The sequence below is a fragment of the Enhydra lutris genome, unplaced genomic scaffold (genome assembly GCF_002288905.1).
Source record: "Enhydra lutris kenyoni isolate GAN:26980312 unplaced genomic scaffold, ASM228890v2 scaffoldscaffold81, whole genome shotgun sequence".
Taxonomy (NCBI): Eukaryota; Metazoa; Chordata; class Mammalia; order Carnivora; family Mustelidae; genus Enhydra; species Enhydra lutris.
In genome coordinates, this window is record NW_019154165.1 from 924,772 (window position 1) to 949,924 (window position 25,153).

Below are 25,153 nucleotides of genomic sequence, written 5' to 3' on the forward strand. Positions count from 1 at the left end.
AAAATGAAAGAAAATGTAAGGCATTCCTAAATAAACAAAATCTGAGGGAGTTTATGCCTAACAGACCTGTCCTACAGAAAACGTTAAAGGGAGCCCTTCAGGTGGAAATGAAAAGACACTAGAAAGAAACTCAAGGTTATACAAAGTCATAATGAATTCTAAGAAAGCTAACTACACAGGTAAAAGCAAGAATTATTGTATTTTTTTATTTATAACTCTTTTTATTTCCCATATGATTTAAAAGACAAGTGTATAAAACAATAATTATAAAACTATTTCAGCCAGAAGAAACAGTAAATATTCCTGACAGTATTGGACTCCTTTTTTACAAAAATTATTTCCCTTTTTCGTTTAAACCAAACATATATCTATGATGTGATTTAAACCTAAACCAAAAAGCTTTTTATAACTTAACAATGGACACAAGAGGTTTCCCCAAATAGGGTATAAAATATGCAGGCTTCTCAATATCTGGAACCATTTCCAAAGATAGCCAAAAGGAAGAAAGACTTAGACAACTTTCCCTCAGAGCTGGTAATGGTAAGACACCAGCCACATGGGACACAATTCACATTTCTGTCTAGTCATATTCCCAAACTGATAGTTGAGTGACCTGCATAGCCAAGAACTAGCAAGCTGTATGCCCCCAGACAGGCAGAAAACCAAGTGAAGTTCTCAAGAAAGAAAATGAGACAAACAGGAAATTGATATACAGCTGTCTTTAGGAGGGAAAGGATCAGTAACCAATGGGTACCTGAAAGCAAAATCAAAGAACCAATTCTAACAATGTTTTCCCTGCTAAACTGAATTTGGAAAGGAAAAGATGAGAGTGAAATTTTACCTTTCTTTCTTGACCTGGAAATACAAACAGGGATCCAGGAGAGCTGACTGGTAAAAATTCTTACTCTTCACTAGCATCCACTGGTTTTCCAGATCTCATCTTTGGGCAGTAGAGCAAGGGGGGGTATCCCTATGAGTTCTACCTCCTTAGTCGCCAAAACTGTAAAGGAGAAAAAACAAGTTTCCTCTATCCTTCCAAATTCTTGGCTGAGACTCCCTGTAATAAAGATGGATTAACAATAGAAAAGCAAACAGAATTTTATTTTATTTTTTTAAAAGATTTTATTTATTTATTTGACAGAGATCACAAGTAGACGGAGAGGCAGGCAGAGGCGGGGTGGGGGGGGAAGCAGGATCCCCACTGAGCAGGGAGCCTGATGCGGGCTCATGACCTGAGCTGAAGGCAGAGGCTTAACCCACTAAGCCACCCAGGCACCCCTGGAATTTTATTAACATGTATATACATCATGTATGCTTGGGAGATACACAGAAAACTCGAGGAACTCCCCAAGATGGCCTAAACCACTACCTTAAACTTCTAGTCTGTTTTCAGAGTTTCTCCTGTATCTGCAGTTTCTCAAAAAAAAAAAAAAAATCAGGTCAAAAGAGTGCTATGCCAAGGGGCATGTTTTGTGGTGGCATATTCTGCTACTCTTCAGAAACCAGAAATACAACCTCATGTATGATGAGGAAAACAAAGGCAGGAAGAATGAAACCAAAAGTGAATCACCTTACCACATGTGGCCCACTGATGCACATCTGGGATATTTAGAACATGACATTCCTCAAGGGTCTCGTGACTAAAGTTTTACTAGATAATAAAGGGTAACCTTATCTTGACAATAGCCAGACCTCCAAGGTCCTGTCAATTTTCTTTCAATATACATAAATTCCTTAGAGACTTACTTATGCCTAACCCCCATTAGCAAAAAAGTATATAATCAGTCACTCCTCACAATCACAAGTGCAGTGCAGCTCTTTCTGTCCATTGGTCCTGTCCCCATGCTTTAAAAAAGAGCCACCTTTTTGCACCATGAAACACCTCAAGAATTCTTTCTTGACCATCACACTTGATGATCCCACATCGGTGTATATGGTCACATGATCTTTCACAAGGGTGCCAAGACCACTGAATGGAGAAAAGACAAGTAGTACAGGGAAAACTGGATATCTACTGCAAATAATGAAGTTGGACCTTTCTATTACACCATATACAGAAATTAACTCTAAGTGGATTAAAGATCTAAATGTAAGACCTGAAACTATAATAATTCTAGAAAAAATAGGGAAAAACATTATATTAGACTTGGCAATGATTTCTTGGATATGACATCAAAAGCACAGGCAACAAGAGCAAAAACAAGCAAGCGAGGCTACATAAAACAAAAATACAATTAACCCAGTGAAAAAGCAACCTACATAATGGGAAGAAATACTTGCAAATCGAGCATCTGATAAGGGGTTAATATCCAGAATGTATATAAATAATTCCTACAACTCAACAACAAAAAAATGAATAATCCAAACTTAAAAAGGGTAAAGGAGGACTTCCAGTTTCCTGCCCAGCATGTAAAGAGTTTATAAGTCACTGCTCCATCCAAACAACAAGGAAAAAGCTTGACAAACTGAAAAATAAACAACTCCTTTTAGATTCTTCAGAGAATCTAATTATTCAGAGGGCAAGCCACTGATCCAAAAATTGGAGAGACAGATGGGCAAATTCAGAGAATCACAACATAACAGACCCAAAACCTGTGAACAGAAACTACAAGCACCAGTGCCAGGATAAGAAAACCTAAACTGTACTTGATGAATTCCTTGGTTCAGTATAGATAAGTCTGAGAGTTTAAAACTCCAGGAGGATCCAGTGATGGGGAACTCCAACACTTTTGTGAGCTTTTCCTTCAGGAGTTTGACCAGATACTTGCAGTGAATATAAGAGTAAAAGGGAAAAGTAACTATTTTTTAAATACACCAGAGTATTCTGTTCCTCTTAACAAAACATACCCTCAAGAGGAACCACTTAACCAGACCCCAACCAGCTGGGGTTTTATCAGAGCTTAAACTATATGGGGGAAGAGAAATATCCAACTCCAGTTCCTTCTAGCCAATCCTGTCCCACCTAAACAATGGGGAAAACTAAGAAGCACTGATGAAGTTCACAGTCCAGAGACATAGACTCACCAAAAGACTAACACCTAATCATAGGACTATGGAACACTTCTCCTCCCACCACATCTTACCTTGCATTAATAAAGGCCTATCTGTGGCAGTTCCTTTTACCCAGTGCATCATGTCCACCTTCCAACAAGAAATTACAAGGCATACTAAAAGGCACAAAATACAGCTTAAAAAGATTGAAACAGTCATCAAGCACCTGGGTGGCTCAGTTGGTTAAGCATCTGCCTTCAGCTCAGATCATGATCTCAAGATCCTAGGATCAAACCCCACATCAGGCTCCCTGCTCAGCAGGGAGTCTGCTTCTCCCTCTCCCTCGGGTCCTCCCCCCGCTCATGCTCTCTTTCTCTCTCTAAAATAAATAAATAAAATCTTTTTAGAAAAGTTTGAAACAACCATCAGAACCAGTTAGATATAGCAGGAAAGTTGGAATTACCAGACAAGGAATTTTCTGTAACCATGATTAATAGGATAAGAGCTGTAATGGAAAAAGCAGATAACATGGAAGAACAGATGCATAATATAAACAAAGAGATGGAAATTCTACAAAAATAAAAAGGAAATGCTACAGATCAAAACTTTGTAATGGAATCGAAGAATGTCCTTGATGGGTTCATTAGTAGACTAGTCAGGGCTAAAGAAAGAACCTCTGAACCTGAGGATATGATAACAGAAACTTCCAAAATTGAAAATCAAAGAGAAAAAAACTGAATAAAAAAGCAGAACAGAATATCCAAAAACTAGGACAACTACAAAAAATGTAACATATGCACAATGGGAAGGCCAGAAGAAAAGAGTAAGGAACAAAAGAAATATTTGAAGGAATAATGACTGAGAATTTCTCCCAAATTAATGTTGCACACCAAACCACTCATCCAGGGAGCTCAGAGAACAACAAGCAAGGTAAATATCCAAAAATAAAAAATAAACACTACACTTAGGCATATCTTTTTTTAAACCCTTTTATTTTTTTAAGAAGATTTTATTTATTTATTTGAGAGAGAGAGAGAGAGACAGAGGGAGAGAGCATGAGAAGGGAGGTCAGAGCGAGAAGCAGACTCTCTGTGGAGCTGGGAGCCCGATGTGGGACTTGATCCCAGGACTCCAGGATCACGACCTGAGCAGAAGGCAGTCGCTCAACCAACTGAGCCACCCAGGTGCCCCATAAACACTTCTACCTTTTTTTAAAGATCCACTTATTTTAGAGAAAGTGCATGAGCACGGGAGGTTAGAGGAAGAGGGAGGGAGAAGCAGACTTCCCGCTGAGCATGGAATCCAGTGTGGGGCTCACTCTCACAGCTTTAAGACCATGACCTGAGCCAAAACAAAGAGTCAGATGCTTAACTGACTGAACCACCTAGGTGCCCCTACACTTTGGCATATCATATTGAAATTTTGGAAGATCAAAGATGGATTTAAAAAAAACACCGGGGGTACCTGGGTGGCTCAGTCGGTTGGGTGTCTGTCTTCAGCTCAGGTCATGATCAAGGGTCCTGGGCTCAAGCCCTGTTGGGCTCCCTGCTTAGTGAAGAGCTTGCTTCTCCCTTTCCCTCTGTCCCTCCCCACTGTACTCTCTCTCACTCTCTTTCAAATAAATAAATAAAATCTTAAAAAAAAAATCTGACGTGTCCTCAGAAACCATGTAAGGAAGAAGAAAGCGGAATGAAATATTTAAAGTGTTAAAAGAAAAAAAAAACAATCTAGAATTCTGTATAATGCAAAATATCCTCAAAAGCAGAGATTTCAGTTACGCAAGATGAATAAGTTCTGGAGATCTGATTCCACTTTATGCCTATAATTAACAATATAGTATTGTACACCTAAAACTCTGTTAAGAGAGTAAATGTCAGGGCGCCTGGGTGGCTCAGTTGGTTAAGCGCCTATCTTTGGCTCAGGTCATGATCCCAAAGTCCTGGGATCGAGCCCCGAATCGGGCTCCCTGCTCAGCAAGAAGCCTGCTTCTCCCTCCATCTGCCGCTCCCCCTGCTTGTGCTCTCTCTCTCTCTGTCAAATAAATAAATAAAATATTTTTTAAAAAAAGAGAGAGTAAATGTCATGTTAAGTGTTCTTACTACAATAATTTTTTAAAAGATTTTATTTACTTATTTGTCAGAGAGAGAGAGAGAGAACACAGGCAGGCAGAGTGTCAGGCAGAGGTGGAGAGAGAAGTAGGCTCCCTGCCGAGCAAGGAGCCCAATGCAGGACTCGATCCAAGGACCCTGGGATCATGACCTGAGCCGAAGGCAATGGCTTAGCCGACTGAGCCACCCAGGCATCCCTACAATAATTTTTTTAAATAGGCAACAAGACCATGTTTGTAGAAAAGTAAAATGAGTTCATACTTGACCATGAAAACAAAAATAACTCCAGATGGTGACTCAATTCCACAAATGATAAATAAGAAAGCCAATATAAGAAACTCTTTAAACACATACTTACTTTCCTTTCTTCGCCAGTTTCCTTAAAATACATGCAATTATATATAAAGTGATCATTATAACAATGTATTATTGTGGGGCACCTGGGTGGCTCAGTGGGTTAAGCATCTGCCTTCAGCTCAGGTCATGATCTCAGGGTCCTGGGATTGAACCCCACATCAGGCTCTCTGCTCAGCAGGGAGCCTGCTTCCCTTCCTCTCTCTCTGCCTGCTGCTCTGCCTACTTGTGATCTCTGTCTGCCAAGTAAATAAATCAAAAATCAAAAAAACAAAAACAAAAAAAGTATTATTGGATTTATAATACATTGCATTACATAAATGCAATCTGTATAACAATACCACAAAGGAGGGTAGTAAATAGACCTATATAGGAATAAGGTTTCAATATTTCACTAGAAAAAAATACATAAATCAAAATGGCACAGGAGAAGAGTCAAGATGGTGGAGGAATAGGGGACCCTAATTTTGTCTTGTTCCTGGAATTCAGCTAGATAATTATCATATTATTCAGAATACCTGTGAAATCAATTGGAGGTCTGAGAAAAGAATTGCTGCAATTCTACAAATAGAAAAGCAACCATTTTTTGGAAGGTAGGAGGTACAGAGATATGAATCTGGGGCGATATATGGGGAGATATGGTGGAAGGGAGGGAGCTTGCTTAAGGAGGCTACCATAAAGTAGTAAAAGCAGCAGAGTACAAAATTAGAACTTTAGAAGTCTGCTACAGTGGAAGATGTCCCTGGCTTAAAGATGCTCAGGTGGTGAAGTGGGGCAGAATCCCAGGTGGGACAGCATGGTCTCAGGATCCCCAGCGTCACAAGAAGAAAGGGATGCCCAAGTGCGGCAGAGTTCCCAGGCATCAGAGGGGGGAGATCCAGCTAAAAACAGCAACTACAGGCACCGACTTTCTGCTCGGTGTTGCCATAAACTGCAAACCGCTGCAGGGTCACATGACTGCTCTCTGGGCCCTGTCCCAGCAAAAGGTAGAAGTGGGGTGAGGCTTCCCTGGGATGAATGACTCGGGCCGCACCACAGGAATCTGTAAAGTTTGGAGACTCAAATCGGGGTTGTGTGCCTGAGATAAAAAACAGTTGGTCACACACTGGGTGAACACAGAGTGCAGACAGAAACCAGGGAGGCAAGAGTGATTGACTGCTTTTAGGTACACTGAAGAGTGGGGGGTGTGAACTTTCAGCTCCGGGGCTAGAGATGGGGTGTTGCCATTTTCATTGCCACCCATCAGTGTTGAAAGCCTTCAAGGAGCAAAACAGCACTGTATAGTGCAATCTGAAGCCACTTAAACTGAGCCTGGCCCCCTGGCAAGGGAGGCACCTTTCCACAAGGGTAAGGACAACTGAGAATCAAAACAACTGGCCCCTCCCCCAGAAGACCAGCACGAGCAACCAACCAGTACTAAGTATACCGATCATGGAGAATGGCAAAACTTCAGCTCTTGGGGAAAACAGTACATAGCATTCATGGTTTTTTTAAATTATTCTTTAGTGTCTCCGGTTATTTTTCAGCTATTTTCTTATTTTTTCAATTCTTTTTAAATTTTTATTTTTATATATGCATTATATTTTTTATTTTTTATTTCCTTTCACTGTATTTTATTTTATTTTTGTGTATATATAAATTTTTCTTTCTTTCCTATCTTGGGATCTAGTTTCTTTTAACAAACAGATCAAAATACACCCAGGATCTTTCAACACTTTCAACATTTGTTTTGTTTTACTTATTGTTCAATTTCTTTTTTCTTATTTTGCTTTGTTTCTGTTTTCTTCTGGTTTGTTTTGTTTGTTCTTTTCTGGAGGTGATGTTGTTATTTTTGTCTTTACTTTCTTTTTCTTCTATTCTTTCCTGGACATAATGCAGAGAAGGAGAAATGCACCCCAAAAGAAAGAACAGGAGGTAGTACTCACTGCCAGGGATGTAATCAATATGGATATAAGTAGGAGGTCAGAAGTAGAATTCAAAACAATGATTATAAAGATATTAGGTGGGCTTGAAAAAGCATGGAAGACACTGGAGAATCCCTTATTGGAGTAATAAAAGAACTAAAATCTAATCGGGCCAAAATTTGAAATACTATTACTAGATGCAGTCAAAACTAGAGGCTCTAACAGCCAGGATAAATGAGGCAAGAGAGTCAGTGATATAGAAGACAAAAAGGTGGAAAATAAGGAAGCTGAGAAAAAGAGTGAAAAACTACTGGATCACAAAGGGAGATTTTGAGAAATCAGCAATACCACAAAGCAAAATAATACCCAAATAATAGAGGTCCTAGAAGATGGGGGGGGGGCAGAAAGTTTATTTGAACAAATTACAGCTGAGAACTTCCCAAATATGGGGAAGAAACAGACGTTCATGTCCTGGAGGCACAGAGAACCCCCCTCAAAATCAATAAAAATAGGTCAACACTTCAACATATGATAGTGAAGCTTGCAAATTTCAGAGATAAAGAGAAAATCCTGATAGAAGCTGGAACAAGAGATCCTTAACCTATGAGGGTAGAAACATAAGGCCTTTCACAGAGACCTGGCAGGCCAGAAAAGACTGGCATGATATATTCAATGTGCTAAATGGGAAAAACATGCAGCTAAGAATACTTTTATCCAGCAAGGTTGTCATTCAGAATAGAAGGAGAGATAAAGGGGTGCCTGGGTGGCTCAGTGGGTTAAGGCCTCTGCCTTCGGCTCGGGTCGTGATCCCAGGGTCCTGGGATCGAGCCCCACATCGGGCTCTCTGCTCAGCACAGAGCCTGCTTCCTCCCTCTCTCTCTCTGCCTGCCTCTCTGCCTACTTGTGATCTCTGTCTGTCAAATAAATAAATAAAATCTTTAAAAAAAAAAAAGGAGAGATAGTTTCCAAGACAAACAAAAACTAAAGGAATTCGTGAGCACTAAATCAGCTCTGCAAGAAATATTAAAGGAGATCCTTTGAGCAAAGAGAGAGCCCAAAAGTAACAAAGACCAGAAAGGAACAGAGACAATCTATGAAAACAGCAACTTTACAGGTAATACAATGGCACCAAATTCGTATCCTTCAATAATTGCTCTGAATGTAAATGGACTAAATGATCTAATCAAAAGACACAGGGTATCAGAACAGATTAAAAAACAACAACAACAAGACCCATCAATATTCTGTCCACAAGAGACCAATTTAGACTGAAAGCCACCTCCAGAGTGAAAATGAAGGGGTGGAGAGCCATTTGTCATGCTAACAGGAATCAAAAGTAAGCTGAAGTAGCAATCCTTGTATCAGAGAAACTAGATTTTAAACCAAAGACTGTAATAAGAGATGAAGAAGGACACTATATCATAATAAAAGGTACACAAATATCTAACAATTGTAAATATTTATGCCCCTAACTTGGGAGTAGCCAATTACATAAACCAATTCATAGTAAAATTAAATTAAAGAAACACATTGATAATAATGCAATAATAGTAGGGAACTTAACACTCCACTCACAGCAATGGACAGATCATCTAAGCAGAAGGTCAATAAGGAAACCATGGCTTTGAACGACACACTGGACCAGATTGACTTAACAGATATATTCAGAGCATTTCATCCTAAAACAACAGAATACACATTCTTCTCAAGTGCACATGGAACTTTTTCTAGAATAGATCACATACTGGGTCACAAATCAGGTCTCAGCTGGTACCAAAAGAGTGAGATTATACCATGTATTTTCAGACCACAATGCTGTAAAACTTGAACTCAATCACAAGAGAAAATTTGGAAGGAACATAAATAGAGGAAAAAGAACATCCTACTAAGGAATGAATGGGTCAACCATGAAATTAAAGAAGAAATTTAAAAATACATGGAAACAAGTGAAAATGAAAACATGACAGGGACACCTGGTTGGTTCAGTCAGTTAAGTGTCTGACTTCAGCTCAGGTCACAATCTCAGGGTCCTGGGATCGAGTCCTGCATTGGACTCCCTGCTCAGCGAGGAGTCTGCTTCTCCCTCTGCCTGCTGCTTCTCCTGCTTCTGCTCTCTCTCTCTCGCTCACTCTCTCTGACAAATAAGTTAAATATATATATGTATATATATATATGAAAACACGACTTTCAAAACCTTTGGAATGCAGCAAAGGCAGTCCTAAGATGGATATATATAGCAAGAGAGGCCTTCCTCAAGAAAAAAGAAAAATCTCAAATACACAACCTAGGCACGGCTGGGTGGCTCAGTCAGTTAAGTGTCTGCCTTCTGCTCAGGTCATGATCCTAGGGTCCTGGGATCAAGTCCTGCATCAGGATCCTTACTCAGCAGGAGCCTGCTTCTCCCTCTGCCTGCAACTCCCCCTGCTTGTGTTCTCTCTCTCTGACAAATAAATAAACGAAATATTTTTTAAAAAGAAAGAAAAAAGAAAAAAAAGAAAGAAAGAAAAAAGTATACAACCTAACTCTTTACACCTAAAGGAGCTGGAAAAAGAACAACAAATAAAGCCTCAAACCAGCAGAAGAAGAGAAATGATTAAGATTAGAACAGAAATCAATGATACAGAAATTTAAAAAAAAAACACAGTAGAACAGATCAATGAAACTAGGAGCTGGTTCTTTGAAAGAATTAATAAGATCTATAAACCCCTAGAAAGACTTATCAAAGGGCACCTGGGTGGCTCAGTGGGTTAGGCCTCTGCTTTTGGTTTGGGTCATGATCTCGGGGTCCTGAGATAGAGCCCCTCATCGGGTTCTCTGCTCAGCAGGAAGCCTGCTTCCCCCCTCTCTCTCTGCCTGCCTCTCTGCCTATTTGTGATCTCTGTCTGTCAAATAAATAAAAAAATGAAAGACTTACCAAAAAGAAAAGAGAAAGGACAAATAAAATCAGAAATGAAAGAGGAAAGATCACAACCATCTCTGAAGAAATAAAAACAATTATAGGGCAATATTATGAGCAATCATATACTGAAACATTAGGCAATGTGGAAGAAATTGATGTATTCCTAGAAACATAAACTACTCAAACTGAAACAAGAAGAAATAGAAAACCTGAATAGACCAATAACCAGCAAAGAAATTGAAGCAGTAATCAAAAATCTCCCCACAAACAAGAATCCACGGTCAGACGGTTTCCCAGAAGAATTCTACCAAAGGATTAAAGAAGAATTAATAACCATTCTTCTGAAGCTGTTTCAAAAAAAGAGAAATGGAAGGAAAACTTCCAAACTCACTCAGTGTGGCCAGCATTACCTTGATCCCAAACCCAGAAAAAGAACCCACTAAAGAGGAGAATTACAGACCAATATCCCTGATAAATATGGATGCAAAAATTCTCACCAAGATACTAGCCAATAGGATCCAACAGTACGTTTAAAGGATTATTCATCATGACCAAGTGGGATTTATCACTGTGCTGCCAGGGTACTTTAATATCCACAAATCAATCATTGTGATACACTACATCAATAAAAGAAAGGGCATAAACCATATGATCCTCTTAATAGATGCAGAAAAAACATTTGACGATATACAGCATTCTTTTTTGATTAAAACTCTTCACATGGGCGCCTGGGTGGCTCAGTTGGTTAAGCAACTGCCTTCAGCTCAGGTCATGATCCCAGGGTTCTGGGATCGAGTCCTGCATCGGGCTCCCTGCTCCATGGGGAGTCTGCTCCCTCTGACCTTCTCCCCTCTCATGCTCTCTCTCACTGTCTCTCTCTCAAATAAATAAATAATATCTTTAAAAAAAAACTCTTCACATAATTCAATATTATAAAAGCCATATACAAAAAACACGCAGCAAATATCATCCTTAATGGAGGAAAACTGAGCAATTTTCCCCTAAGGTCAGGAAAATGACAGGGATGTCCATTCTCACTACTGTTGTTCAACATAGTAGTGGAAGTCCTAGCCTCACCACTCAGACAACAAAAAGAAATAAGAGACATCTAAATTGGCAAGGAAGAAATCAAACTTTCACTTTTCACAGACGATATGATACTCTATGTAGAAAACCTGTAAGACTCCACCCCAAAATCGCTAGAACTGATATAGGAATTCAGCAAAGTCGCAGGATATAAAATGAATGCACGGAAGTCAGTTGCATTTCTATACACTAACAATGAGGCAGAAGAAATAGAAATCAAGGAATTGATCCCATTTACAATTGCACCAAAAACCATAAGATACCTAGGAATAAACCTAACCAAAGTAGTACAGGATCTGTACTCTGAAAACTAAGAACACTTGTGAAAGAAATTGAGGAAGACACAAAGAACGGAAAAACATTCCATGCTCATGGATTGGAAGAACACATATTGTTAAAATGTCTATGCTATGCAAAGCAATCAACATATTCAATGCAGTCCTTATCAAAATTCCATCAACGTTTTTCAAAGAGCTAGAACAAACCTAAAATTTGTAGGGAACCAGAAAAGACCCTGAATACCCAAAGGAATGTGAAAAAGAAAACCAAAACTGGAGGCATCACAACTCCGGACTTCAAGCTCTATTACAAAGCTATGATCATCAAGACAGTATGGTACCGGCACAAAAACAGACCCATAGATCAATGGAACAAAATAGAGAAGCCAGAAATAGGCCCTTAACTCTCTGGTCAACTAATCTTCGACAAAGCAGGGAAGAATATCCAGTGGAAAAAAGACAATCTCTTCAACAAATGGTGTTTCTTCATACAGAAGAATGAAAGTGGATGACTTTCTTACACCAAACACAAAAATAAATTCAAAATGGATGAGAGACCTAAATGTGAGACAGGAATCCTTCAAAATCCTAGAGGAGAACACAGGCAGCAACTTCTGACCTCAGCCACAGCAACTCCTTGCTAGACACACCTACAGAGGCAAGGGAAACAAAAGCAAAAATGAACTATTGGGACTTCATCAAGATAAAAAGCTTTTGCACAACAAAGGAAACAGTCGACATAACCAAAAGGCAACCTATGGAATGGGAGAAGATATTTGCAAATGACAGCAGATGAAGGGCATTACCCAAAATCTGTAAAGAACTTATCAAACTCAACACCCCCAAAAAAATCCAGTCAAGAAACAGGGAGAAGACACAAGCAGACATTTCTCCAAAGACATACAAACGGTCAACAGACGCATGAAAAAATGCTCAACATCACTTGGCATTAGGGAAATGCAAGTCAAAACCACAATGAAATACCACCTCACAGGGGTTGAAATGGCTAAAATTAGCAACTCAGGAAACAATAGATGTTGGGGAGGATGCAGAGAAAGGGGAAGACTCTTAACAGTGCTGATGGGAATACAAACTGGTGCAACCACTCTGAAAGACAGTGTGGAGTTTCCTCAAAAATATAAAAAGAGAGTCCCCCTATGACTCAGCAATTGCACTACTAGGTATTTATCCAAAAGATACAAATATAGTGATTCGAAGGGGCACCTGTACCCCAATGCTTATAGCAATGTCCACAAAAGCCAAACTATGGAAAGAGTCCATATGTCCATTGATAGATGAATGGATAAAGAAGAGGTGTATATATGGACAATGGAATATTACCCAGCCATCAAAAAGAATGAAATCTTACCATTTGTAACAATGCGGATGGAACTAGAGGGTATTACGCTAAGTAAAAAAAGTCAATCAAAGAAAGACAGATACCATATGACTTCACTCATATATGGAATTTAAGAAACAAAACAGTTGAACATAGGAGAAAGGAAGGAAAAATAAAATAAGACAAAAACAGGGAGACAAACCATAAGAGTCTCTTAACTATAAGGAACAAACTGTTGCTGGAAGGGAGACGGTGGGGGGATTGGGTAACTGGGTGATGGGCATTAAGGAGGGCACTTGGTATAATGATCTCTGGGTGCTATATGCAAGTGATGAATCACTAAACTCGACCTCTGAAACTAATAATATGCTATACATTAATTAAATTGAATTTAAATTTAAAAAATTTTAAAAGATGGTACATTAAGAAAAAATAAATAAAATCCTCACGTGGTTCTATTTTTATTGCCTAAAAAAAGTAAAAGAAAAAATACTTTATCCAACACACAAAACCTGAGGGGATTTGTTACAGCAAACCTACCTTTCAAGAAATGTTAAAAGTTCTTCAGAGAGAAAGAAAATCACATAGGCCAGAAACTCAGAGCTATATAAAGAAAGGTAGAAAATGACTAAGTGAAAGTAAAATAAAACTTTTCTTTCTTTTCATTGATCAACAGATAACAGTTTGTTCACAGCGATTAAGAGCAACAGTGTATTTGATTATACACACATCCACACATGTATATACTGACGTATAAGGAAATGAATGACAGCAATGATACAAGAGATAGGAGGGAGTAATTAAGAATATTAATTAGTATTATGTACTTTCACTACCTATGAAACTGTATGGTGATATTTGAAAATGGACTTGGATTAGCTGTGAATGTATATTACAAACTCTAGGGCGACCACGAAAAAAATGTTTTAAAGGAAGTATAATTTATATGCTAAATAAAGGAGAGAATATGGAGTCATATGGAATGCTCAAATAAAACCACAAAAGGTAGAAAAAGTGTGGAAGACCAAAACAGGAACAGAACAAGGACAAGAAAGAGAAAACAATAACAGATAAGGTAGCTATTAATTCAACTACATCAATAATCACTTTTTTTTTAGGTTTTTTTTAAGATTTTATTTATTTATTTGACAGACAGAGATCACAAGTAGGCAGAGAGGCAGGCAGAGAGAGAGGAGAAAGCAGGCTCGCTGCCAAGCAGAGAGCCCGATGTGGGGCTCGATCCCAGGACTCTGGGATCATGACCTGAGCCAAAGGCAGAGGCTTTAACCCACTGAGTCACCCAGGCGCCCAAATAATCACTTTAAATGTCAAAGGTCGGAGTGCCTGGGTGGCTCAGCAGGTTGGGCCTCTGCCTTCGGCTCGGGTCATGGTCTCGGGGTCCTGGGATCGGCCCCCCGCATCAGGCTCTTTGCTCCGCGGGAAGTCTGCTTCCCTTCCTCTCTCTGCCTGCCTCTCTGCCTACTTGTGATCTCTGTCTGTCAAATAAATAAAAATTAAAAAATAAAATAAAATAAATGTCAAAGGTTTAAATACACAAATTAAAAGACAGTTTGTCAGAGTGGATCAGAAGGCAAGACTCAACTATGTAGTCTATAAGAAACTCACTTTAGGGGCTCCTGGGTGGTTCAGTTGGTTAAGCACCTGCCTTCAGTTCAGATCATGACTCCCAGGTCCTGGGATTGAGACCCTCATTGGGCTCCTTGCTCAGTGGGGACCCTGCTTCTCCCTCTCCCTCTGCTGCTCCCCCTGCTTGTGTCCCCTCTCTCGCTGTCAAAGAAATAAATAAAATCTTTAAAAATAAAAAAAGTCCTGCTTTAGTTTTGCCCCACCCAAACCAGCAAAGCTGAGACGTACAGAGACGTAGGGATAGCTAGGAACAAAGTAGAAAAGCAGGAACCACCATAACAGCTGCACAGCAGGGGTGATCATGGTTCACAGTGACCTGCTTTGCAGACCAACCCAGCAGATTTGGCCACTGACAAAACCAAAAACAAGCACAGCCACCTCAATCTCCCACCCTCCACAGATTTTACCCAATTTTCCCCCCACAGGTGTTCCCATTCACTAGCACCAGAAGCCTGAACTTCTCCCTGCTCTCTCCCACCTCCAATCCCTACTGGAGTATGGAAACCACCCCAGCAGGCAGCCCAGTCCTCTGTGACTACACTAGTGCAAGATGCCAACCTGGATTCCCACAGCTGACCCTCACCACTACAAGTGCATTGGAAAACTAGTGCCTTAAGTTGTGCACTTGCACACCACTGACCTGATGCCCCTCAATGGCCTCCAGCACCATGCACACACTTGGAGTAAGACCAGACAGCCAAGGGAGAGCACACCAACAGCCAGGGCCTCTGCAGCTACCAATGAGCCCAGAGTGGGTCCCAGCCCTTGCTGCCTGCCCTGCGCCCTCCACAACTGGTGTGTTTGCAACCAGCCTCTGCCACTGTACAGGCACATGCACTTGGCCCTGGTAGGCAGACTGCTGGCCCTGGCCACCAACGCTACCCACACTGGTCCCTAGCCACCAGGCTTGGGGGTACCACTGAGGACACCAACAGCTCTTGCAGCTGCTAGAGAGTCCCCCCAGTCCTTGCCAAGGACTGCACAGTGGATGCTATGAACGTCAGTGGCAGGAGCTGAAGAGACATCACACCCATGTCATGTCACCGAATGTGTCATCACATGCTCCCACACTTAGCACCCTGGACCACTAGACCTGGGATCACAGCGTGCTCCAGCATGCCTCCACCCACAGGTGAAAGACTTCCCTTACTGAAATCCATCCATAAAATCTGGAAGAGGTGATTACTTCTTGAAATGTGCAGATGCACATGTAACACAATGGGGATAGTGAAGAATCAGTCAAACATGACATCATCAAAGGAATACGGTAAACGCCAGTAACTGCCCCCCCACACCAAAAAATGGAGATCGAAGAATTTTCTGATAATGAATTCAAAAGAATCGCATTAAAATTGTCCACAGAACTACAAGAGAATAATTTAACTACAGATAAATAATTTAACTACATCAGAAGACAATACAAGAACAAAATGAGAAGTTCAACAAAGAGAAAATTTTTTTTTAAAAAGAACTAAGAAGAAATTTGGGAGTGTTTTGTTATTGATTTCTAGTTTAATCCCACTGTGGTCTGAGAGCAGACATTACATGATTTCTATTATTTTAAATGTGCTAAATTGTGTTTTAGGGCCCAGAATATGATCTGTCTTGGCAAATGTTCCCTGTGAGTTTGACAAGAATGTGTAATCTACTCTTGTTGGATGAAGTAGTCTGTAGATGACAATTATATCCAGTTGATTGGTGGTGCTGTTGAGTTCAACTATATCCTTACTAATGTTCTCCCTGCTCTATCTGTCCATTTCTGGTAGAGAGACGTTGAAGTCTAAACTATAATTGTGGATTCATCTATTTCTCATTGCAGTTCTATCAGATTTTGCCTCACAAATTTTAGGCTTTTACGTGCCCTCCAGTTTTATTGAGAAAAAATTGACATATAATATTGAATGAGGTTAAGGTGTACAATGTGTTGATTTGATACACTTTTATTATTGCAAAGTGTTTACCACTATAACATTAGCTAACATCTCCATCATGTCACATAATTACTTTTCTTGGGTGGCAAGAATACTTAAGATCTATTCTCTTAACATGTTTCAATTACATAATACAGTATTAACTATAATCACCATGCTTAAATTAGATCCCCAGAACTTATTCTTCTCATAATTGGAAGTTTTTAACCTCTTGACCAACAGATATACACTTTAAGTATCTTACAGTTTTGTTAATTATACCTCAATAAAGCTGAAAAAACTCAACAATAAAAAAAAACCTAATTTAAAAATGGATGAAAGACCTGAGCAGGCACCTTACTAAAGATATAAAGGGTCAGTAAGCATATGAAAACATGCTCAACAGCATACGTCATCGGGGAATTTGCAAATTAAAACAACTATGAGAAATCCCAACACACCTATCAGAACCACCAAAAGGCAAAACACTGACAACACTAGATGCTGACAAAAATGTGGAGCAATGGTAACTCTCATTCACTGCTGGGGGGAAGGCAAAATGGTACAGCCAAACTGGGAGACCAGCTAAACATACTCTTACCTTAAGATCCAGCAATTATACTCTTTGGTATGTATCCAAATGAACTGAAAACTTATGTCCACACAAAAATCAACACACAGCCATTTATAGCAACTTTATTCATATATGCCCAAACCTGCAAACAATCAAGAGGTTTTTTAGTAGGTGAACGGATAACCATGGTACACCCTGAAAATGGAATATTTTCAACACTAGAAAGAAACGAGCTATCCAGTCATAAAAAGACATGGAGCAGGGATGCCTGAGGGACTTGGTTGGTTAAACCTCTGCCTTCTGCTCAGGTCATGATCCCAGGGTCCTGGGATAAAGACCCGCATTGGACTCCCTGCTCAGCAGGGAGCCTGCATGTCCATCTCCTGCTTGCCCCTGCTTGTGCTCTCTTTCTCTCTTTCTCTCTCTCTCTGTCAAGTAAAAAAAAAAAAAGAAAAAGACATAAAGGAAACTAATATGCATATTACTAAGTGAAAGAAGCCAATCAGATAAAGCTACATACTGTATGATTCTGCTGTAAAACTATGGAGAGAGTAAAAAAAAAAAAAAAAAGATGGATTTCCAGGAATTAGACAGTAGGGAAGGATGAGTAGACAGAACATGAGAAGTTTTCAGGACAATGAAATTTTATGTATGATACTATAATGGTGGATACATGTTATTCCGCATATGTCAGAACCTGTAGAACGTACAACAACAAGAGTGAATCCTGAAGTAAACTATGGACTTTGGGTGATAATCATGTGCCAATGTAGCTTCATCAGTTTCAGCAAATAACCACCATGGTGCAAGGATGTCCAAAGTGAGAGACATTGTGCATGCCTATGGACAAGGGATATACAGGAACCCTATGTTTGATTTTAGCACATGAACCTAAAACCACTCTAAAAATCATTTATTATTTTTTAAATGGAAAGGGACTTGAATAGATATTTTTCCAAAGAAGATATACAAATGGCCCAGAATATGAAAAAGATCCTCAACGTCACTGATCATCAGGGAAATGCAAGTCAAAACCTCACACCTGCTAGAATGACTACTATCAAAAAACAAAACATACAATAACAAGTGTTGGCGAGGGTATGGAGAAATAGGAACATTTGTGCACTGGTGGCAGGAATACAAAATGGTGCAGCGCTATGGAAGGCAGTAGGGAGCATCCACAAAATATTAAAAACACAATTATCACATGATCCAGCAACCCCAGTTCTGGGGTTATATATCCAAAATAATTGAAAATGGGATCTTGAAGAGATATTTGCACACTCATGCTCATTGTGAAATTATTCATAATAATTGAAAGATGGATGTCTACCTCTAATGTCCATCAATGGGTGAATAGTTAAAGAAAATGTTGTCTACATGTACGATGGAATATTAATCAGCACTTTAAAGAGAAGGAAAACCTGTCACATGCTATAATATGGGTAAACTTTGAGGTTGTTACAGTAAATGAAATAAAACCAGTCTCAAAAAGATCAATACCGCATAGTTCCACTTACATCGGGTATCTAAAGTAGCCAAATTCTTAGAAATAGAAAACTGAATGGTGTTTGCTAAGGTCCAGGCAGAGGAAAGGAGTTGTTTGATGGATATAGAGTTTCAGTTTTGCAAGATGAAAAAAATTCTAGAGATCTGTCATACGACGGGATGCAAAGAGTGAACACTACTCTCCCATAAACCTAAAAATGGTTAACGTGGCAAATTTTATGTTTTTTTCTTACTTGCAAAAAAAAATCTATCTAGAATAACTAGGCAAGAAAAAGAACCAAAAGGCATCCAAACTGGAAAGAGAGAAGTAAAATTATCTGTTTACAGAATCCAAAGGAATCTTGTCTGACAACAGTTTTCCATGTGGGCTACTGTGGGGTGGTGGTGACTATGGAAGATATGGGACTCAAGCTGGTGACCAGGGACCAGAAAAGTGGGATGAGTGGGCGCAGCAGTGCTGGGAACCCCTTCTTATGTGACCCTCTCCACCTTCTCTTTCCTTATCCAAGAAGAGTTAAAGAGAGGAAGCCAGAGTCTGTGGAAATCTCCAAACTACATACACCATTAGAAAACCAAGAAAGTAGGTTTCTAGAAAGAAATAAGAACTTAAGAGAGAAATAAGTGGAGAAAAGTGCAAAACAATGCTTGTACTTTAGTGTTTTTTAAAAATAAAAGACAGTACAACACCCAGACTGGTGAAAACGTCTTCCTTTGTCCCACACCACTTCTCCCAAACATAGCCTCCTTTCTCTTGGAAGCCCAAAAATTCCTCTCCAAGACCAGGGAGTTCCCTCTCCTTGGTCCACTCCTCTTTGAAGTTCCCATTCCGAACTGGAGACCTCTAGGGAGCTAAGTGGATGGAGGGGGGAATACTGTCCCACTTTGGCAGGTGCTGTGGCACCTATCGCTGCCGCTGTCGCTGCTAATGAGCTAGGTGGTAAGAAAATGGTGGTTGAGGCCCACTTTTCCCCAGAGGAGATTAATTTTGCAGAGTTACCATGGAGACCACAGCAGTGGTGATGAGAAAATGGGCAAGGGGGGAGAGGAGGTGTGACCACTCAGGGCCTCCCTTCTTCCCCTGTGCAGGGGTTGAGTGTCTCCAGGTCTGCCTGTCCAAGAAACTTTTAAGTCTCTTCTTTCCCAGATGCCCCATTTGCTTGGGTGGGTAGGGCACTTCTGGGGAAAACCCTGGTGAAGCCTCCTTCAGCCACCTGGTGGTAGGAGGGAACAATAGGTATCTTCTCCACTCCTGCAGAATAAGGCATGAGTCACAAGGGGGATGGAAAGAGACCTTCTGTTTTGGTGGGAGGCAACATTTTGAATTGAGGTCATAGAAAATCCGGAGTTTAAGGCTTCTAGGTGAGCAAATAGAACAGATACCTCCCTACTCAGGACTTCACAGGCTGGCAGCACGCCACACCCACTTTTCCTTCCACCCTGCCAAAGGGAGGGGCTCCATATTCCTCAGTGAGTCTCTCCCCCTGATCTCCCCACTCTAGGGTCAGGCCAGACGTACCATTGGGAAGTTTGGTTACATCCATCATAAAGGTTCAGTGTCCTCTAGGGAGTGGTCAGCTGATCAGAATCACTCACCACAAGCACTGGAGAATCACAGGTTTCGGTTAGTCAGCATGAACTTTGGAAACTTGGAGAGTCTGGTGGTGTTAAACCAGGCCATTGTTCTCTACCTTATGGCTGACAGCAAAGAGTCAATGTAAGGGGCAGAGCCCCATTCAAAGTCCAGTAAACAGTGAGGGTTGGGGGAGCCCCCTCTCATGAACCAGATCCAGGCATTGGTGGAAGTAGAGTACATAATTCTTGGTGGAGTCTTTTCTTAGGGGAAATGGTACCCCAGTATCCACTTGGCAGATCCCCGTTAGATGACTGCTCAAGATCCAAAGAAAGAAGAGCAAAGTGGGAAAAGTTTACAATACTGGCTTAGCTATAGAAATGTGAGTTCAGGTTCTGGGGACAATGGTGCAGAGATGAGGCATGGTGACACAGCAGGTCCTCAGGGCTGCCACCCCCATCAGGCCCTTTGTCCTATGACGAGCCACCACTTCCATCCCAGCCAACTGCCCTGTCCGGAGGGGTAGGAGACATCCCCCAAGTCCCACAGCTGCAAGTTTTTCACTACTGAAGTAAATGATTGCTTCTTCGTTGTCTCTCTTCATTGTCCCAAGTTTGGCACTAGAAGTGGTCTCCATGGTGCCATGCCATCAGGAAAGAGGGATAGAGCTGTGTTCACAGAGAGAAAAAGTCTCCTTTGCCCGTGTCCAAACCCCCTTTCCTGGCAGGCTATCTCCAGCCTCAGAGGACAGCCAGAAGCTGCCAATTTATTGAGGGAGTCAGTGGAGAATGGGAATTTTCTTGGTTCAGGATCTGGCTGTCAAATGACAGCATCTCTGAAATATCCCTTCCCTGGCTGTCCTGGGCCTTTATTCCATCCTCCACCCCCAGGGAGAAAACATGGACTGGCCAGAGTGGATGAAGAGCTTGAAAGACTCTTTGGCCTCAGTTCCTCATTGTAAGATGAAGGTGGCTATCTAAGTATGTGGTCCTGTCCCTTCCAAAGCATAAGCAGTCTCTGCTGATACTTGTTCCCATCCAGCTTCTAAAGTCTAGAACCCACCCAAAGGTACTCACCTTCCCTGGCTTTATGGCCTGGATTCAACTAATTTCTCTCTTATATCCTGTTCCTTCATTTTCCCCTCTCCTTCCTCTTGAATCCCATAAGGCTTATAGGGTGGGAATCCAAGGAACTTTCTCTTGACTTTGTCCCCCTTTCTATTGCTTTGCTCCAAAGCTAGAATGGGGCAGTCGACCCTCTTTTCTTCCAGCCCTCCATCCCTTCACTCCATTTACTCTGACCTGAACAATTTTACTGCTTCCCTGTATTTAAACCTTTTAACCTCCATCTATCTCTTTGCCATCTCTCTTTTTCATCTCTCTCCTGCTCTGCCAGCGTGAAGACTGAGAGAGGCTTTCAGAATGCAAGTTCTGTTCAGATGAAATGGAAAGGCAGGACCAGTGGGTCAAACTCAGACCTGTTTGGCTCCTTTGGTGTGGTGCCCAGAAATAGTTACTTCCAGAAGTTTGGAAGGGTACAATGGGTTGTATTGGGAAGCACGGTGAGTGTACCACTGAGTGCTCCTATCTACCTGTCTTGGTGGTACATATGAACACACGTGCACATGGGAAATCATTTAAAAATCCAACACTGGTCCACAAAGAATTGAGCTTGTTGCTCATGGGAGGCAGGCAAAACTACTATTATGTGTTATATTAGAAGAATATGAGTTTTCCTTCCCCAAAATGAGGAAGCTCCTTAATTCCTCCATAGGAACTATTTTTTTAAGATTTTTTTAAAATTTATTTGACACAGAGAGAGAGAGAGAGAGGCAGCAAGAGAGAGAACACAAGCAGGGGCAGTGGGAGAGGAAGAAGCAGGCTTCCTGCTGAGCAGAGAGCCTGATGCGGGGCTCGATCCCAGGACTCTGGGATCATGACCTGAACCAAAGGCAGCCACTTAATGACTGAGCCACCCATGCTCCCCAGGAACTACTTTTTAAAAAAGATTTTATTTATTTATTTATTTAACAAAGAGAGTGAGAGAGAGCACAAACAGGGGAGGGAACAGAGGAAGAGGGAGAAGCAGGCTTCCTGCTGAGCAAGAAGCCTGATACAGGGGCTCGATCTCAGGACCCTGAGATCATGACCTGAGCTGAAGGCAGATGTTTAACAAACTGAACCACCCAGGTGCGCCCCCTCCTTTTTTAAAAAAAGATTTTATTTATTTAACAGACAGAGAGAGAGAGAGAGAGTGAATGAGAACTACTTTGAAAAGTTAATACAAACCTTTGAAAGAGAAAGGAATAAGGAAAGTAGATTTATATGCCCATATATGACTACTGGAATCTTGTAGATGAGTACAATTTTTTTCAATCTCTCTTCCTTGACAGAGGCTGCACTAGCTGTGAACTGAATGCAGTGAGGGGCTGAAGCCACATGTTTCAGCAGGTATTTTTAGTTACCATGGAAAAACAAGTCTCCCCACTATTGGAGTATGTATTGATCTCTAGAAGTCTGTACAGGGAGTGAAATATATACATATTTAATATTTATGTAGCTGCTCAGGAAAACCTATCTAATATCACTAGGTTATTCATTTGCCTTGTTTTGAGAAGAATGGAAATACACGTTAGTTTTTATAAATTTGCAGGGAGAGAGACTCTGCAGGGTGAGAGAAAAGGAAGGACAGGATTCAAGCCATCCAAATTGCTAACAAGAGGAGGAGACAGATCCAGGAGACACACTGATACCTTTTGTCTTTTCCTTTCTCCCCCTCCTGACCAATCCAAACTGGGAAAATTCCAGATGTGTCACTGAATGCCACATCTTGGGCCACACCTTCTAGTGCCCAAACGTCTCCCCAGCTCCAGCCAGGGCTGGACAGAAAGGTGAATCCAACCATGTTCCAGGTGGTCTTTCCTTCCCACCCATAATTCTTCTTTTCCTTTTTCTAACAATCTTTTCCTCTCTCCTACACGTGTGGTTTCCTCCCTTCTCTTTCTCTTGTTCCTCCTCTCTTCCCTTCCCCCATTTGTTCACTTGCCTTAAAAAGAAAACCATTTGAAAGGGGGCAGGGGGTTTTCCTTAGCTCTTTGCATCACCATTGTTGCCATTTTTCAAAGTGAAGACCATGCCAGAGATTCCAAGGTCCTCAGTTTCCTCAAATATATATATTTACTCTTAAGTAAGATTAAACAACTAGCTTCCCCAGGTAGAGGGAGACTTGCTGGAGTTAAGACTGGGGGTGGGATGGGACAAGGGAAGGGTGAGTGATTCATCACTCAAAGTTGCTGCTATCAAAGATGTGACACTGAGTGGTGCCTAGGTGGCTCAGTCGGTTAAGAATCCGACTCTTGGTTTCAGCTCAGGTCATGATCTCAGGGTCCAGGGATCGAGCCCCATGTCAGGCTCTGTGCTCAGCTGGGAGACTGCTTGTGGATTCTCTTTCTCTCTCTCTCCCTGCCCCCACCCCACTCGTGTGTGCACTCTCTCTCTCTTTCAAATAAATAAATAAATGAGTCAAAAAATAAGTAAATAAAAGATGTGACGAGGCAAGTCCCCTCAACAAATTCCATGCCTGGCAGCTTCACCCTGTTCTCGTCCACACACAGGCAGATGCCACATGTGTGGCCAAGGGAAGGCTTGTACTGCTTTCTTTTATAGAATCCTTTGTGGTCACCGCTGGGTAGGTACACAGCACAGGGCACCATCTGCAAGAGGACATCTGTATGTCCACAGCAGGGGCCCTGTTCAGGTTCCTGTCTCATCTCAGGTGCAAGGGGTGGGGGGGGCAGGGGAGCAGTGTTCTGAGCTCCCCACACAAACTTAAACTGGATCAGCTTCTTCCGCCAGTCTTTCTTCACTACCTAGGCCCTCAGCTCAGAGATGCAAGTGTGTTTGGGCCAGTAGATCTTGGGGGAGTAGGTTCCCGCTGCTGTCTCAGAGGGGGTTGGTAGCTCAAGCTCATGGGCGTCTCTCAGTCTTGGTTTGCTCTCTATGGCTCTTTTCATTGAAGCAAATTTCTAATCCCATGACCTTGCAGCAGGGCATGCAGCGGCTTCCCCTGCCCTTCCAGGGAAGCAAGCGCAGCCCCCAAAGGCAGCACTCAGTACACATGACTACAGGATTGCCCTCCTCCAGGATGTCATTTATGCAGCCACTGCAGCCCAGGGGGCTGGGGAAAGGGGTGGGAGGGCACATGGAGGGGGCTTATTGATTGCCAGGGGAAATGGGAGATGTGGGTTAAGGGCATAAAGTTTCAGTTATGCAGGATGAATGAGTTCTGGAAATCTAATGTACAGCCTAGTAACTATACTTAATAATACTGGATTGCAGACAAGAAGATTGGACCTAGAGGGTATTAGGCTAAGTGAAATAAGTCAGACAGAGAAAGATATATACCATATGATCTTACTTATGTGGAATCTAAAAAATAAAACAAATGAACAACAACAACAAAAAAAACCAGAAACAAACTCATAAATACAGAGAACTGGTGGTTGCCAGATGGAAGGGTGGGGGAAGGAGATAAGTGAAATTGGTGAAGGAGATTAGGAGGTACAAACTTTCTATAAAATAAGTAAGTCCTGGGGCACCTGGGTGGCTCAGTTGCTAAGCGTCTGCCTTCGGCTTAGATAATGATCCCAGAGTCCTGGGATCAAGCCCTGCATCAGGTTCCCTGCACAGCAGGAAACCTGCTTCTTCCTCTCCCACTCCCCATGCCTGTGTTCCCTCTCTCATTGTGTCTCTGTCAAATAAATAAATAAAATCTTTTAAAAAATAAGTAAGTCACAGGGATGAAAAGTACAGCATAGGAAATATAGTCAATAGTAATGTAATAACTTTGTATGATTACAGATAATAACTACACATTGTAGCAAGCATTTCACAATGTATATTATGAAATGTATATTGTGTAACTGAAATTAATTTTGGTATGTTGCAACAAACAGTTGTATGACAACTATACTTCAATTTTAAAA

General features: G+C 41.2%; 1 pseudogene; it reads right to left on the bottom strand.

The window, feature by feature from the left end:
• LOC111160995 overlaps nt 1–24,371 on the bottom strand; it is a 36,085-nt pseudogene extending 11,714 nt beyond the window's left edge.
• Between the last annotated feature and the right edge of the window lie 782 nt (nt 24,372–25,153).